The following is a 16,070-nucleotide window of genomic DNA, read 5'->3' on the forward strand; positions in this document are numbered from 1 at the left end:
CTATAAATTTTTCTTCATTAGTAATTAGTAGCCATAATATTGTCAAGAACGTAGTTAATTCTGTCGGTAACAACTATAGTGGTAATACTAAAACTAGTATCAATTATTCAATAACTCGTTATTAACTACCCGGTAATAATACGGGGGTAATAATGTGTAATGAGTGGTTAGTAACGAGTATGACAAATACTTGCTACAAAAAGACTTGAATTCAAGAACTATATGTGTAAAATTAAATTTCTTCAAAATCAGCACAAAATAGTTTTATTATTTATTATTAATTCATCTTTTATTTCAGAAAAATAGAATATGTATGTATACAAATTAGTTGTAAGTCCTAAGCTAGAATGTGGTTCTGTAATATTGAACACTATATGTAGATCTTTGACTATCTGGTGGACAGCATTCTTGGGACAGACGCGATGTAGCACCACAAGAGATTTTTAGGTCTTTTGCGATTTAACTTCTTCTGTAGCAAAATTATTTTTAGTCTTGTGCTGTTTAGGCTTTCTTACGCCAAATGAATTTTAGGTCTGATGCCGTTTAGGTCTTAAGTCGTGTTCTTAAATTTCTTTAGGTTTTTTCTTTAAATCTATCCCAACGTGGACACGTAAATCTTAGACCATGTTGTTTCCGCAACTCTACTTAACTAAAGACATGCATATAGATTTTTAAAATCACAAAATGCTTTCCTACCGGGAATGGAAACCAGTAGCTCGTATATCAAAAACGCCTTCAAACCAGTCTTCATACCAATGAGAAAGGCAGTAGCAGTAATCATAAACCCGACAGAAGAAATTAAGGATGAATGATTAATTCAAGCGGAGCCCGACATCAGTGTTACATTTTCTCAACATTATTCAATCTACATTTCACTAATTTCAACTTGTGAATGTATGAACGGGATTTTATTATTAGTTTCAAGAGAACCAGAAAAGGTTAAACAAAACTAGGGAGGTAATGGGGTAGTCAGAATGAAAATGAAGAAAGGATCAACTAATACTGTCGGCACTGTCTTGAAATAACTAAGAACTTTGAAATGTCATTGCACTGACTGTGTAGTTTTGCTGAGAACAACAGAAGCGAACTATCTCAGAAACTGACATCACTTGAGTATCCAGTTGGGAATGAATAAATATTTAAAGAAATAGCTAGGAAGGATTTTCGAAATAAACAAATTATTTATAAGGGAGGCAGAAGGGTTAACTACACTTATTTTCTAGGTAATATGTCTCTAGTTTTGGAGCTGTTAGAGGAAATTATGCACGTGTTAGAAAAGTTTGAAACAAAAACTGTGAAATATTCGACCTCCCGAATCGCTATGTAATTAGCGTCCACAGCTTTGGCGTCAGATCCCATGTAGAAATGTAGGTTCACGACGCATATATTCTCAAAGCTGTAAGGAAAACTAAAACTAAATGTAACGAATAGGAAGAATATAAGATGAATATACATGTTACGAAAATAGAAGCAAAGACAATTCAAACGAGTTTAACTATCGGTAGTGCGATAGTTCAGGAGGAGAAACGAGATTTAACATCTAGTTTTAAGTACCATAGTTATATATCGAGGCTAAGGAGGCTAATGATGATGAGAAATGCATGAAATAGTGGAACGAATATAGTGGGAGGAAAGGAAGAATCACGAGGAAAGCAACGCACACGATATTTATCGACAATAAATTTGACTTGGCACCAACTGGGATCGAACCAAGGTCCCCACGCAGAGGTCAGCAGTGTACAATTTTTAGTTAAACTTCCTATTTTTCTTCCACTTATGAGGACTAATGGACAACGGCACAGATACAAACACACAAACATCGACAACAAGTAAAAGCAAAGGCTCTCCCATCGGTAATCGAACCCAGGTCCCTGTGCAACAAAGGCGCACGTGTTAGCCATTATTTAACCAAGAATTGGAATGCCGAAAGATATATTTGTAAATACTACTACTACTACTACTACTACTACTACTACTACTACTACTACTAATAATAATAATAATAATAATAATAATAATAATAATTATAACTTACTTTGTGGATAGCGAAATGAAGAGTTACGGAAGAGACTCACCAAAGGCTTCGCTTTGTGCTGTACGGGGTAGAAATGTGGTTATTACGGAAGGACGATGTAAAGTAGCTAGAAATTTTGAAAATGAATGGAGAAAATTGGCTCAGTGGAATATAAACACACTCAGCAGGGAAGCAAATGCAATAAAATCTAAGTATAAATTCACATGATTATGCTCCGAGTTCATGAATAAAGAGAGGTGAATAGAAGAAAAGGTTAGAGTTACTGCTAATTTTTTGTGTGTATCATATCACATAAGATCAACCAGTTTGAAATTGTTGCATTAAGATTAGTATATTTCACCTTCAACATGTCTCAACATTTTCTTTCAGGTAGAAACGTACATAGGTGAAACAGAATATTTCCATTTTCTTCTAAAACGAAATGAGTTAAGTTAATATTTAACGTTTGCTTCCTGGGACGTTATTTCATATCTACCTGAGGTTAGAAATCTTCCATCGACATTAGAGTTTTACGTTTTCTTTTCCTTGTATATTAGTAGACAATCGATTAAAAAATAGTTATTTCTCAAACTCAAGTGCGCAATTACCCCTCCTCTTCAACGTATTGTGCATGGGTCCCCGAAACAAAACCTAAATACGACACTGGTCAGGGTAGCTGGCTGAGAAATTTGAACCCAGTGTCTTGGAATTGCAGATTGAATTCATTAACCACTAATTTAATAGTACCTTAGTTGATTTTTTGCTTGTCTTTTTTATTTTTCATCATTTTTCCACTATTGTAATTATTTGTTTTAACCTATCTTGACGACATACCATAAACATACAAACCGATGAAAAGATTAATAAACGTCCATATTCTTAAGAGATATTTAAATCCATTCTTCGATTGCGTTACCGAGAAATCCATTAACGAACGCCACTTGTCCACGCTTAATGGCTACCACACACCTCTATGTATTTTCGAATATTATAAAATATTACTAAAGTACTAAAGTTATAGGGAGAAAGGCACGTCTTTTCTCTCTTATAGAATTTGTCAATTAATAAAATTCTACAGAAATAAGTTGTGCTTTGTAATAGATTTACCGTATCTTTTGTTCTATGACTCCTATAAAAAAAATGCGGCACAAGAAAACAATACCCGCGTTATTTGCATTCAACAGCGTAACTTACTTTCTGTCACAGTCCATCATATTATTCTTTCAGCGTAACTCCCCCTTCCCACTCCGTCTACCCAGCAGGTGATGATAAATCTTCCCACGCTGTGCCTGCGAAATGCTTTCTAATTCGTTTACGGCATTTAAGTATCTAGGAAACTTGTTAAGGTAAAAAAGACAACATAGATTCATGCATGAAAAATTCAAACTTTTATTCGTAGAGTTACACAGTAGTAGATAAACGTTAATAGTACCATTGCTATTGCGAAAGCGATATTGCATAAAAAGAGTATAAATTAGGTAAAAAATTGGTTTTGAAATCATATTTGCAGGGGATCAGTCGCAAAGAACTCTTGCACATTTATTTAATTTGCGTGCCGATATCATACTACTAAACAGTTAGAATGCCAACATGAATAGTTAGAACTTGTTAAAAACCTTGTCTTAAAACGTTTCTAATGCATCTTCAAATAGTTTTCTATCGTTCTCTTATTGAGCTTCTATAGATCTAAGTTGACTTACGCTAACAACATCATATAAATAAACAATTTAAATTTTTCTTCACTAATATCAACATCACCTTTTCTATCTTTAACATTACCAAATATATCCATACTCATTTATTATACAGAAAATGCCCATCCTAATTTTTCAAAACATTTCTTTAACATCTCTGTTTAGGTGGATGTTTAAAATCAATATCAACATGAACATCGTGCTTTTTCAACAGATAGTATAATACACATTTTAAGTTAATAGACAATACTCTTTTCGGATACAATTCTCTAAAGACCTCGTATAAGTTTTCGAATTCGTTTATAAGTGTTTCTTCCATATGTCGTAAGTTTAATGGTTTTTTATCGGTAAGGTGATAGTGTATTAAATAAACATAATCACAATATTTTGTGTATTTGTTTTTCTTTAGTACTTCTAGAACATCTTTTATTGATATTAAATCTTTTGATATATCCCTAAATTCATCATTTAACACCTTAAACACATCTTCAGGAATAATTCTATCCTGTAAAGCTTGGAAACGAGATAACTGTAACTTAAATCTTTTTGTAGTATCATACCATGGTTTTCTCACACAAGCGGCTCTCATTCCTTCATTACTATTGTAAACAAAACCATTCGCTACAGAACAATCATAACAAATGTATGTACTCCTAAATTTTGTTAATGACTTACTACCACAATTACTGCATTTTAATGGTCTAGAACTATAATTTGACAACATGTCCTTTAAGGTAATTATTGGATATAACTTTACCAACTCTTCTTCCGTATACAAAAATTTAGGTATTAACATTTTCCATAAACCAGTAACATTATATACGTTGTTTTTATCTTTTAAGTCTATCTTACTAACATCCCGAAAATACCAATTAAATTTATATTTAACTAGTGTATCTAGTTTATCCTCATGCTTCTCAAAATAATCTAAAAATCTATTGTGTATAGCTTCCACATTTATTTAAAACAAAACTTTTATAGATATAAACCATAAAAGTACTTAAACGTAATAATATTTAATCATTTTTAATCATATACATAACATCACTAAAAGAATACCCTTGATTTAGAAGATTTAAAACCTTAACACAAAGATGACCACATATAACTGAATTAAAGTCTTGTATTCGTTCGTCATTGTAAAATAAGTTTTTAGTACCAAGATATTGCACTAGCTGTTTAGGAGGAATACCACCATAAGAATCGAACACGTACTTTATGTTGTTATCTTTCCAATAGCATATGCGTTGAGTACCAATGTTTCCTGATTTATCAAGTTTAACTACACCACACTCATTTACATAGGGTTTTTGTGGAAGTTCATCACTCTTAAATACACCTCTAAATCATTTTATCTTTAATTCTTTAACCAACCTCTCTATATCGAAGTTGGTCAATGGTTTTAGTTTTTTTGACTTCTTTGCTTTACCTGCTCCCTGCTTTTGTTCCATAGCCATATTGTGCCTCTTTTGTTCTTCAAGTTCTTGTTTATTCTTCTTAGCATCCAGTACAGTTTTAGTAATCGCTGCTGCACCACCTGCTAATGAGCCAACTGCACCTAAAGCTGCTAAAATGGCTGGAATTGTAAAAATAAAACCACCCATATGTTCTTTCTTAATCTTTTTCATTTGTGTAGTAGTTAAAATTAAATCCATTACTTTACCTTCTTTAATTTTCTTACATTTATCACTAAGTTGTTTCTTTGTTAATACATGATCGATATTTAAATCCTTTAGTTCGTTATAAGGAACACTAAACATACAACCTTTAATAGAACACATCTTCCTATATATTTAAGAGAAAATCTTAGTTTGTAAAAGTACAGTTGTTGTAGCTCCACCAAATTCAATTAAGGAATCATTCTCATCTGTTATCCTTATCTCAAAGTTATCAATCTTGTCGTTAGATATAGGAAAAAATAATGGATAAGTAGGCTCATAAATAATACTATGTTTAAACTCGGCATCCGTTTTAAATGATGCTATAATCCCTGTTTCTCTATGTGTGTACTCAGTAGCATTAACAAACATAGCATCTGCTATATTACAGTGAACATTAATTGTATTGAATGGGTGAAACTTTGGTATCTTATCTCCAACATGTTCTGTGTTTTTAGGCAAGTTTTTATCACTAAAACCTAATACAGTATTAATGGTATCTAAGGTTATATCACAATACTCGCTAAATATTTTAACTCTATTTTCTCTCTGTGCTTAGTAAATTTAATATTTTTTAAAGCATCGGCGGAGTATGGAAGATTTGATTTAATATATTCTTCTAATTCTTTTAAACTATATTCACCAGGTTGAACTATGAGTTGTTTTGTAAGATTAGGATGAAGGTTACTACAAAATGTCAATTTATTATTTCTTTCTGTAATGTTTGGAGTTAAGTATGTTGTGTAAAACCCAACTAGTCGTATACTTAAATAGTTGTTACTCTTGTCTAATTCGTAATGGAGTTTCTTCTTTAAAACAGATGTATCACTCGTTAACTTAAATACCTTAGCCATTTATTATATAATAAATGAATGAGTTTGAATTACCTAGAGATATTCCAAGAGAGAAAGCAATAAAGTTAATAGAAGATATCATTGAAAAGTTAGAATACAGTTTAAAGAAGAAAAACAGAAAACTACGAATTGTTAGATTTGCATACTACACTTTGATTACGTTATCAGTTATACTTTCTGCAACAACTGAGTTCATTAATATTTTTATACCTGTAAAAACTTACTCAATATTAAAAACGTCTCTTGCAACTGGAAGTGCTATAATAACAGGTTTATCTTCTAAGTTAAACATAAGCAATAGAAAAGATGAATATAAAACCATTGTTAAATGTATTAACTCATTTAAAGAACAATTAGAGATGATAATAACATTAAATGGTGAAATAGATAACGAATATATAAAGGATACGTTGCTTAAGATCAGAGAACAACTTAAAGATATAAGATCATAAAAGAGACGATTTTCTCTATAATAAATGAGTAAGAAAACTATTAGTTGGGATGTAAAAGAGATGATAAAAGAAACAGCAGTTAAGAAAAGAAATGGAGAACTTATATCTGATGATATTCGATGCCTTATAGTGGGTTCATCTGGGTGTCGTAAAACTTTTTTGTTATTTAATTTTTTATTACATCCATGTTAGTTAAACAATAATTACTTCTATATATATTCTAGAAGCATGAATAAGCCAAAGTATGAGCAATTAAAAGATCGATTTGAAAAAGCAGAACTAAAGTTTAAGAAGCAAATAGCAACGTTCTTAAGCGGTAATGATTCTATTGTACCTATTGATGAATGTGTAGAATACTCTATAGTTGTGTTTGACCATTACATTTTAGAGAATCAAGATACTGTTAGAAATTACTTTACAAGAGGTAGACTGTTAGACATTTAGACATTTAGACTGTTTCTATCTTGCACAAACATATTCAAAAGTACCTAAACAGCTTATAAGAGATAACGTTAACTTCCTATGCATATTCAGACAAGATGATACTAATCTTAAACATGTGTATAATGAGTTTGTTGGAGGAGATATGTCTTATGATAAATTTAAAGAAATATGTTCAAAATGTTGGCAAGAAGATTATGGTTTTATAGTAATTGATATGACAAGGAAGGTAAACAATGGTAAGTATAGGAACAAGATAAAACACTTCTTAAACGTTTGACTTTTTTCACGTTTATTGATGTTCTTTGACGTTTTTTTCACGTTTATTGATGTTTGTTCGTTTTCTATATAATAAATGGATGAGAAAGAAATTAATAAGAATATTAAGTTAAAGGAGTTCTTAATAAAGGGCTTCAAACCTTGGAAGAAAGAAAGAGCAGGTATATATGATAAATTTAAGACACAAGAACAACCTGTAATTGATGCTATTCTAAATTTAGGAAGTGAAATCAAAGAAGTAGCAGAACAAAATGAAAACCTAATGACTGAACTTGTTCCAGTTGTACATAAGACGGCTTCAATAGATCCTAGTCTACTAGAAACACCTAAAAAGATAACTTATGATAGTTCCCCAAGTAGTAGTGATACGCCTATAACAGGAGAAATAAAACAAATGAGAAAACAAAATGGAAGGAAGTGGACAAAGTGGAAGGAGTAGAACCTTTAACAACAGCGCAATCATTTGGTAAGATTGCAACGAAATATTATAGTAAAAGAAATGATAGCGTATTTGGAATAAGAACTGTAGAAGAAGATGGAAAAATATTAAATATGGTAGGAAATTCTGAAGTTAAAGTGAGTGGTGATGATTTGATAATTAATGTAAAACTTATATAGGAACAGAAGGTCTATGGGAATTGTTAACGATGAATACTAATAAAACCATTGAAGATTATGATGATGACGATTTTGAACAGTACAAGGAAATAATAATAGAATCAGATGCTGCCTCCCAAAAATATAATCGAGATAAAAAAGTAGCATCTAATAGAGGTTCTAAGTACATTAATATTATCAAGCCTATTTGGGATAAATATATTAAACCATCTTTACCTCCAACTCCTAAAAGAACTGGTGAAAGAATTAAACAATATACAGAGATACCTAAAGAATATATATGGATGGATGATGTGAGAAAGTTAATTGATCGGTTAATAGTTATAGATGGAGAAGAAAAGGCTGGTAATAATAACTTTTACTGTCGGCACTGTCTTGAAATAACTAAGAACTTTGAAATGTCATTGCACTGACTGTGTAGTTTTGCTGAGAACAACAGAATCGAACTATCTCAGAAACTGACATCACTTGAGTATCCAGTTGGGAATGAATAAATATTTAAAGAAATAGCTAGGAAGGATTTTCGAAATAAACAAATTATTTATAAGGGAGGCAGAAGGGTTAACTACACTTATTTTCTAGGTAATATGTCTCTAGTTTTGGAGCTGTTAGAGGAAATTATGCACGTGCTAGAAAAGTTTGAAACAAAAACTGTGAAATATTCGACCTCCCGAATCGCTATGTAATTAGCGTCCACATCTTTGGCGTCAGATCCCATGTAGAAATGTAGGTCCACGACGCATATATTCTCAAAGCTGTGAGGAAAACTAAAACTAAATGTAACGAATAGGAAGAATATAAGATGGATATACATGTTACGAAAATAGAAGCAACGACAATTCAAACGAGTTTAACTATCGGTAGTGCGATAGTTCAGGAGGAGAAACGAGATTTAACATCTAGTTTTAAGTACCATAGTTATATATCCAGGCTAAGGAAGCTAATGATAATGAGAAATGCATGAAATAGTGGAATAAAGATAGTGGGAGGAAAGGAAGAATCACGAGGAAAGCAACGCACACGATATTTATCGACAATAAATTTGACTTGGCACCAACTGGGATCGAACCAAGGTCCCCACGCAGAGGTCAGCAGTGTACAATTTTTAGTTAAACTTCCTATTTTTCTTCCACTTATGAGGACTAATGGACAACGGCACAGATACAAACACACAAACATTGACAACAAGTAAAAGCAAAGGCTCTCCATCGGTGACCGAACTCAGGACCCTGTGTAACAAAGGCGCACTTGTTAGCCACTATTTAATCAAGAATTGGAATGCCGAAAGATATATTTGTAAATACTACTACTACTACTACTACTACTACTACTACTACTACTACTAATAATAATAATAATAATAATAATAATAATAATAATAATAACTTACTTTGTGGATAGCGAAATGAAGAGTTACTGAGGAGACTCACCAAAGGCTTCGTCTTGTGCTGTACGGGGTAGAAATGTGGATATTACGGAAGGACGATGTAAAGTAGCTAGAAATTTTGAAAATGAAGACATAAAAATGAATGGAGAAAATTGGCTCAGTGTAATATAAACACACTCAGCAGGGAAGCAAATGCAATAAAATCTAAGTATAAATTCACATGATTATGCTCCGAGTTCATGAATAAAGAGAGGTGAATAGAAGAAAAGGTTAGAGTTACTGGTAATTTTTTGTGTGTATCATATCACATAAGATCAAACAGTTTGAAATTGTTGCATTAAGATTAGTATATTTCACCTTCAACTTGTCTCAACATTTTCTTTCAGGTAGAAACGTACATAGGTGAAACAGAATATTTCCATTTTCTTCTAAAACGAAATGAGTTAAGTTAATATTCAACGTTTGCTTCCTGGGACGTTATTTCATATCTGCCTGAGGTTAGAAATCTTCCATCGACATTAGAGTTTTACGTTTTCTTTTCCTTGTATATTAGTAGACAATCGATTAAAAAATAGTTATTTCTCAAACTCAAGTGCGCAATTACCCCTCCTCTTCAACGTATTGTGCATGGGCCCCCGAAACAAAACCTAAATACGACACTGGTCAGGGTAGCTGGCTGAGAGTTTTGAACCCAGTGTTTTGGAATTGCAGATTGAATTCATTAACCACTAATTAATCTTAGTTGATTGCTTGTCTTCTTTATTTTTCATCATTTTTCCACTATTGTAATTATTTGTTTTAACCTATCTTGACGACATACCATAAACATACAAACCGATGAAAAGATTAATAAACGTCCATATGCTTAAGAGATATTTAAATCCATTCTTCGATTGCGTTACCGAGAAATCCATTAACGAATGCTACTTGTCCACACTTAATGGCTACCACACACCTCTATGTATTTTCGAATATTATAAAATATTACTAAAGTACTAAAGTTATAGGGAGAAAGGCACGTCTTTTCTCTCGGATAGAATTTGTCAATTAATAAAATTCTACAGAAATAAGTTGTGCTTTGTAATAGATTTACTGTATCTTTTGTTCTATGACTCCTATTAAAAAATGCGGCACAAGAAAACACCCGCGTTATTTGCATTCAACAGCGTAACTTACTTTCTCTCACAGTCCATCATATTATTCTTTCAGCGTAACTCCCCCCTCCCACTCCGTCTACCCAGCAGGTGATGATAAATCTTCCCACGCTGTGCCTCCGAAATGCTTTCTAATTCGTTTACGGCATTTAAGTATCTAGGAAACTTGTTAAGGTAAAAAAGACAACATAGATTCATGCATGAAAAATTCAAACTTTTATTCGTAGAGTTACACAGTAGTAGATAAACGTTAATAGTACCATTGCTATTGTGAAAGCGATATTGCATAAAAAGAGTATAAATTAGGTAAAAAATTGGTTTTGAAATCATATTTGCAGGGGATCAGTCGCAAAGAACTCTTGCACATTTATTTAATTTGCGTGCCGATATCATACTACTAAACAGTTAGAATGCCAACATGAATAGTTAGAACTTGTTAAAAACCAAATCCTAAAATCAAGAATCATACATATTGCCTTGGCCTAAATGACCCCTTGACGCCACATATACTACGGTAAATTCGCTCCAATATTGTTTAGATAATGACGCAAAGATGGATGCAAATTGTTTGGTGTTTTTCAGCCAGTTCTATGTTGCAGTTACGTGGTACTTCTGTGTGACTTATTTTCAACACTAACTTCGTTATTTTCAATAATAACACAGAAGCTTTAGTATAAACTAAATTATATAGATGGCGTTCCACGAGTAGCTCTATGTGTGCTATGTTGCGAAATTAAAAATATACCATATTAATGTGTGAATTCAATAATATGGTGCGCAATGGAAAAATGTTTAAATTTGTGTTTCTGAAAATCACTGAGGAAATAATCAATACGGCTTTTTACTTTTGTTTATTTTCCTTTCCCATTGGAATACTGTAAGTCTCTCTGGTCATCTATAATATCAATAACATGTTCATCTTTAGTATTTATCGTATCAAAACGGTTGTTGTATTTCTATACGCAGTACTTTATTGATATTTTTATAGTTCATACAAGAACGAATATATTCAATGTATTCCTGGCACTTAGATATTGAATTGTATAAAGTGGAAAATATTTTAACCCATCCACCTTTGTAGGATGGGGAAAACTAAAATAAGTAACCTAAGGTATATTTATGAGAAAATAATCTGGTTTGAAACTCTACGATTGCAATACAAACACAAATAAAAGACAAGAAAATCATGCATGGCATAGCATATCACAAACAATGTACTTAATGTAGAAAAAATATAGCGAGAGATAGTTCCTCTATGGCATAGCTAAATTATAGTTAGTGTAATACAACATTAGGCAGTACATAATATATTAAACTACTGACTAGTAAGAACATTCTATTGAAATATATTCTCTAGATATATATTTATACATTCAATTGACGAACTGAATTTCCATTTTCATCGCAAAAATCTTATTATCAATAAATATTAATAATGTACTATTTAGGTTGGTCTTTCTCCTCAGTGCTATTGATGGGCTCTGCAGGCTGGTATGTTACAAATTGTATCCATATTTTTCGCAGATTTTTGCTATAATTTTCTTTAAACTAGTTGTTGTTGCTTGTTTCAGGAGCAATGTGTATAACACTTCATACTTTCCTACATGTTAAAAATATTTTCTTTGCTGCACTTTATATTATACTATAGATTTATTTATTTATTTATTTATTTCATAAGGACAACACAACAGGCTTAATGCCCAGTTATAGTGTCGTATACAGAATTATTTAACATACACTATTATACATACACAAATATACGTTATCTAGTTATACATAAGTTATTGCATGATCATTCTTTTGAACTTGTTCTCTGACATACTCAACACATCTATTACATGAAGTCTAATCATTTCATTATATGAAGCACACATTCTCCACAGAGGAGACTTATGCAATATTTTTGTTCTTGCTTTTCTACAATAGAATGTCCCAGCGTTTGCTATTCTAATCTTACCTGTTCCGACAAGTAATAATACTTCTGAAACTAATTCTGGACAATCAATTTTACCATTTAATAATTTATGTAAGAACAACAAATCAAAAACACGTCTCCTTTTTTGTAATGTTTGAAAATTAAAATTCCTTACCAAGTCTTCATAGGAGACATACTTTGGATAGAAACTGGTTTTCTTGTATGTAAGCATTTTTAAGAATTTAAATTGTATATTTTCTATTGCATCAGTGTATTTAATGACATTTGGTGTCCAAACAGTACAACAATATTCTAATTTTGACCTCTCATATGAAAAATATAACCTTATAAATGTTGATTGTTTGCAGAAATCCTGTCCTATCCTATAAATTAAACCTAGGTTTCTATATGCACTACTCGTTATCGCGTCAATGTGTTGAGGAAAGGTTAATTTGCTATCAAATATAACTTCTAGATCTTTGATAGTATTTGGGGTAGACAAGGAAGTGCCACTTATCGTATACATAAAGTTAATTTGATTTTCTTTCCTCGTGAAAGATACAGATTTACATTTGGAATCATTCAGGACTAATTTATTCTTATCACACCACATTTGAATACTCTCTAGATCTTGTTGAAGTTTCACGCAGTCATCAATTGAACTTACTTTGGAGTGCAATTTGAGATCGTCGGCAAAAAGAAGAATTTGAGAAGTTTTAATACATAGAAGGATATCATTAATAACAAGAAGAAACAACAGAGGACCTAGATTAGATCCTTGAGGGACTCCTGATAGAGTATTAAATTTTTCAGTGACAAATCCATTTGTATGAAACATATTGTTTTCGGTTATGCAAATATGATACAAGATAATCCATTGCTTGTTTCGAAAAGTTCAGAGATGCTACTTCCAGTAACAAGACATCACGATCAACGACGTCTAATGCCTTGCTAAAGTCAGTATAAACGACATCTACTTGACCGCCTCTATATAATTCTGTTACTATAAAATTTGTTAAAATTGATAAGTTTGTCGAAGTAGACCTATTACGTAAGAAGCCGTGTTGATAAGTTGAAAGATCAGATTCTACATGATTTAAAATTCTCGCATATAATATACTTTCAAGAATTTTTGCAAAGGGCGATAGAATAGCAATTGGCCTGAAATTTTGTATTTCTCTCTACTTTCTATTTGAATGCAAAGAAAGAATTATCAAGCCTATTTAGAACAAAACTAGATGAATTAATATTGTTCATATTTTACAGGGTATTCTATACTAGTTGAATCATTTTTTCATCAGTTTATTTTCATTAAATATTGAATTTAAACACGCCTAAACTAGTAATTTGTTCCCTAGTTTATTTTATACCACTTGTGCATTTCGGTTACACCAATCACATATGACAATTGTAGAACACAGCCCATATTGTTGTAAATTCTATGGGGTAAAAAAGAAAACCAGAAAAGATTAAGATGAATATGTATATGATACATATTCCTCCAGTGCTGTTTAGTAGAATGTTATGCTCACTACGAGCGCAATTTTGACCCTTTTTTCGAACCAGATCTTTTACAAAGTTACAAAGCGCAAAGTATTCCCATAACTACAATGTTAAAGTGATATAAACTATATATCTAAACAGTAAGGTGCTTTGAGCGTAGGACTTCATGATGTTATAACCATAAAGTTTAAATGATTAGAAAATACATTTACAATTTAAACAATCCTCATTACCGCATAAAGACTTGGAGTTAATAAATATAACTCTATAACAAATTCGATTATATTCATTCTGGTATATATGTAATTTTCCGTTTTTAATATTTCTTTTAAGATGTTCATAATGCTTTTCGTATCTAGATGGTACTTTTAATACAGCTTTTTCTTCTTCTTCTTTAGATGATAAAACAACATAAATTTCTCCAATAATAATTACATAATCAAAAACATCTTGTAGCCCTTCTACATGAGTACCTTTTATTACAGTATATTTAAAGTTCGGTTTATTTTTTCTACATTCTATACATTTTTTGGCATTTGGATGTCTTGGGTTTATTTTAAATTCTTTTTGACACATTAAACATGTTAAGGGTGATTATGTTTCGTACAGACATTCACGACAAAGAGAATCTTTTTCTATATATCTAAACTGGGCTTTATATTTTCTTTCTTACATTTCTTACAAATTTTAATTTTACTATTTTCTTTATGTGTTTAGTATTATTATGCTTTTCTATATCTAGTAAGTATTTGTTACATGGTTCACAAAGTGTCTTATTCATGTTTGTAAAATATAATAATTTTTATATTTAAATTTCATTTTTATATTATCCCTCTGAAAATTTTATAGTTATATCCATGAATTTGTACTTATATCTAAACCTAAAACTAACTTATAATGACCCCATGGTAGGGTATTGATCCCATCCTTTAAAACTCATCTCTTATCATCCACACAACTTAAAGCTAACTTATTTACTTCTATACTGTAAAATCGTGCTTATAACTTCTAATCAAATTCATCTTTTTATAATATTCTCTTTGGCTAATCAAACTGTCCTTATATTCGTTAAATGTAAGTTCTTTATACACGACACTCTTCTTAACACCTTTAGCTTTCTTACAACACTTTTCTTTATCGAACTTACCTTTAAAGTCTTTATCTGTTAAATCTATTTGAGGTGCTTTTACACTATACATCTTACTTCTTAAACCCACAAACTCTTCTATGATTGTACCTTTAATTTCATCCTTCATCTTACCAAGTATTTTCTTATTGATTTGTGGTATCTTATATTTGTTATCTTTAGGGTAATCACTCGTGTCGAAGTAATCAATATAATTTTTCATGTCCTCGTACACATATTCTGTTTGAATATGGTATATATAGCTATCAGTATCAGTATAACATACTTTATTTTGTCTTGATACTTAGGTTTCATCACATTATAATGGAAATCGTACATTAAATATTTTGACAAATCTAGAATTGACATACCAACATAAATCGGTTTGTTAAATTGCACTTTAATCTTGTTCATGTTAACTGCTACTAAATTTTGTTTAAAAACTGTAGTACTTTTATAATTTGGTTTTGCTACAAGCTTCTCGTATTTTTTCTCGTCACTTACAAGTTTAATATTAACTCTCTTTCTAATATTCTCCATAGTTTTCCCAAATACTGAATTATTCATGAGCTTATAAAAGTCTTTTTCAAAATCATTTTGTCATTGCTTTCGTTCTCATCAGTGTGTTTAATTCAATATTTGTATTTAACCAACCCTTTTGTTAGAACTCTATTACTCGATGTATCTTCTTAAGTTTTAATTTAAGTGAAAGACATTGTTTTAGGTTTCGATAGTGAATTACATATTTTTCTTTGTCATATAGGGTTGTTAATAGCTTCGATTGTTTTGAACCAGGCGGACATATATTTTGAGGAGCTAATGGGTAGTCTTTGTGATAGTCATGTAATTCTTTAGGATATTCAAGATCAACTTCTAATATATAACCAGTATCAGAATCAACAGGTATATTTGTGAAATCTATTTCTTCAATCTCATTTTCACTTAACCATCTAAATCCCTTATACGGTAAATATT

At 31.2% G+C, this 16,070-nt stretch overlaps 1 long non-coding RNA gene across 1 annotated transcript in view; it reads left to right on the forward strand.

Moving 5' to 3' along the window:
* Positions 1-296: 296 nt before the first annotated feature.
* Positions 297-16,070, forward strand: part of LOC145683350 (uncharacterized) — a 225,284-nt gene continuing 209,510 nt past the window's right edge. Inside the window, exon 1 of the long non-coding RNA XR_014131057.1 lies at positions 297-311. This is a non-coding gene — a long non-coding RNA (uncharacterized LOC145683350). The remainder of the gene's footprint in view (positions 312-16,070) is intronic.

This window comes from Thermobia domestica, chromosome 4 (genome assembly GCF_964235325.1).
Source record: "Thermobia domestica chromosome 4, izTheDome1.hap1.1, whole genome shotgun sequence".
In the NCBI taxonomy this organism is placed as follows: Eukaryota; Metazoa; Arthropoda; class Insecta; order Zygentoma; family Lepismatidae; genus Thermobia; species Thermobia domestica.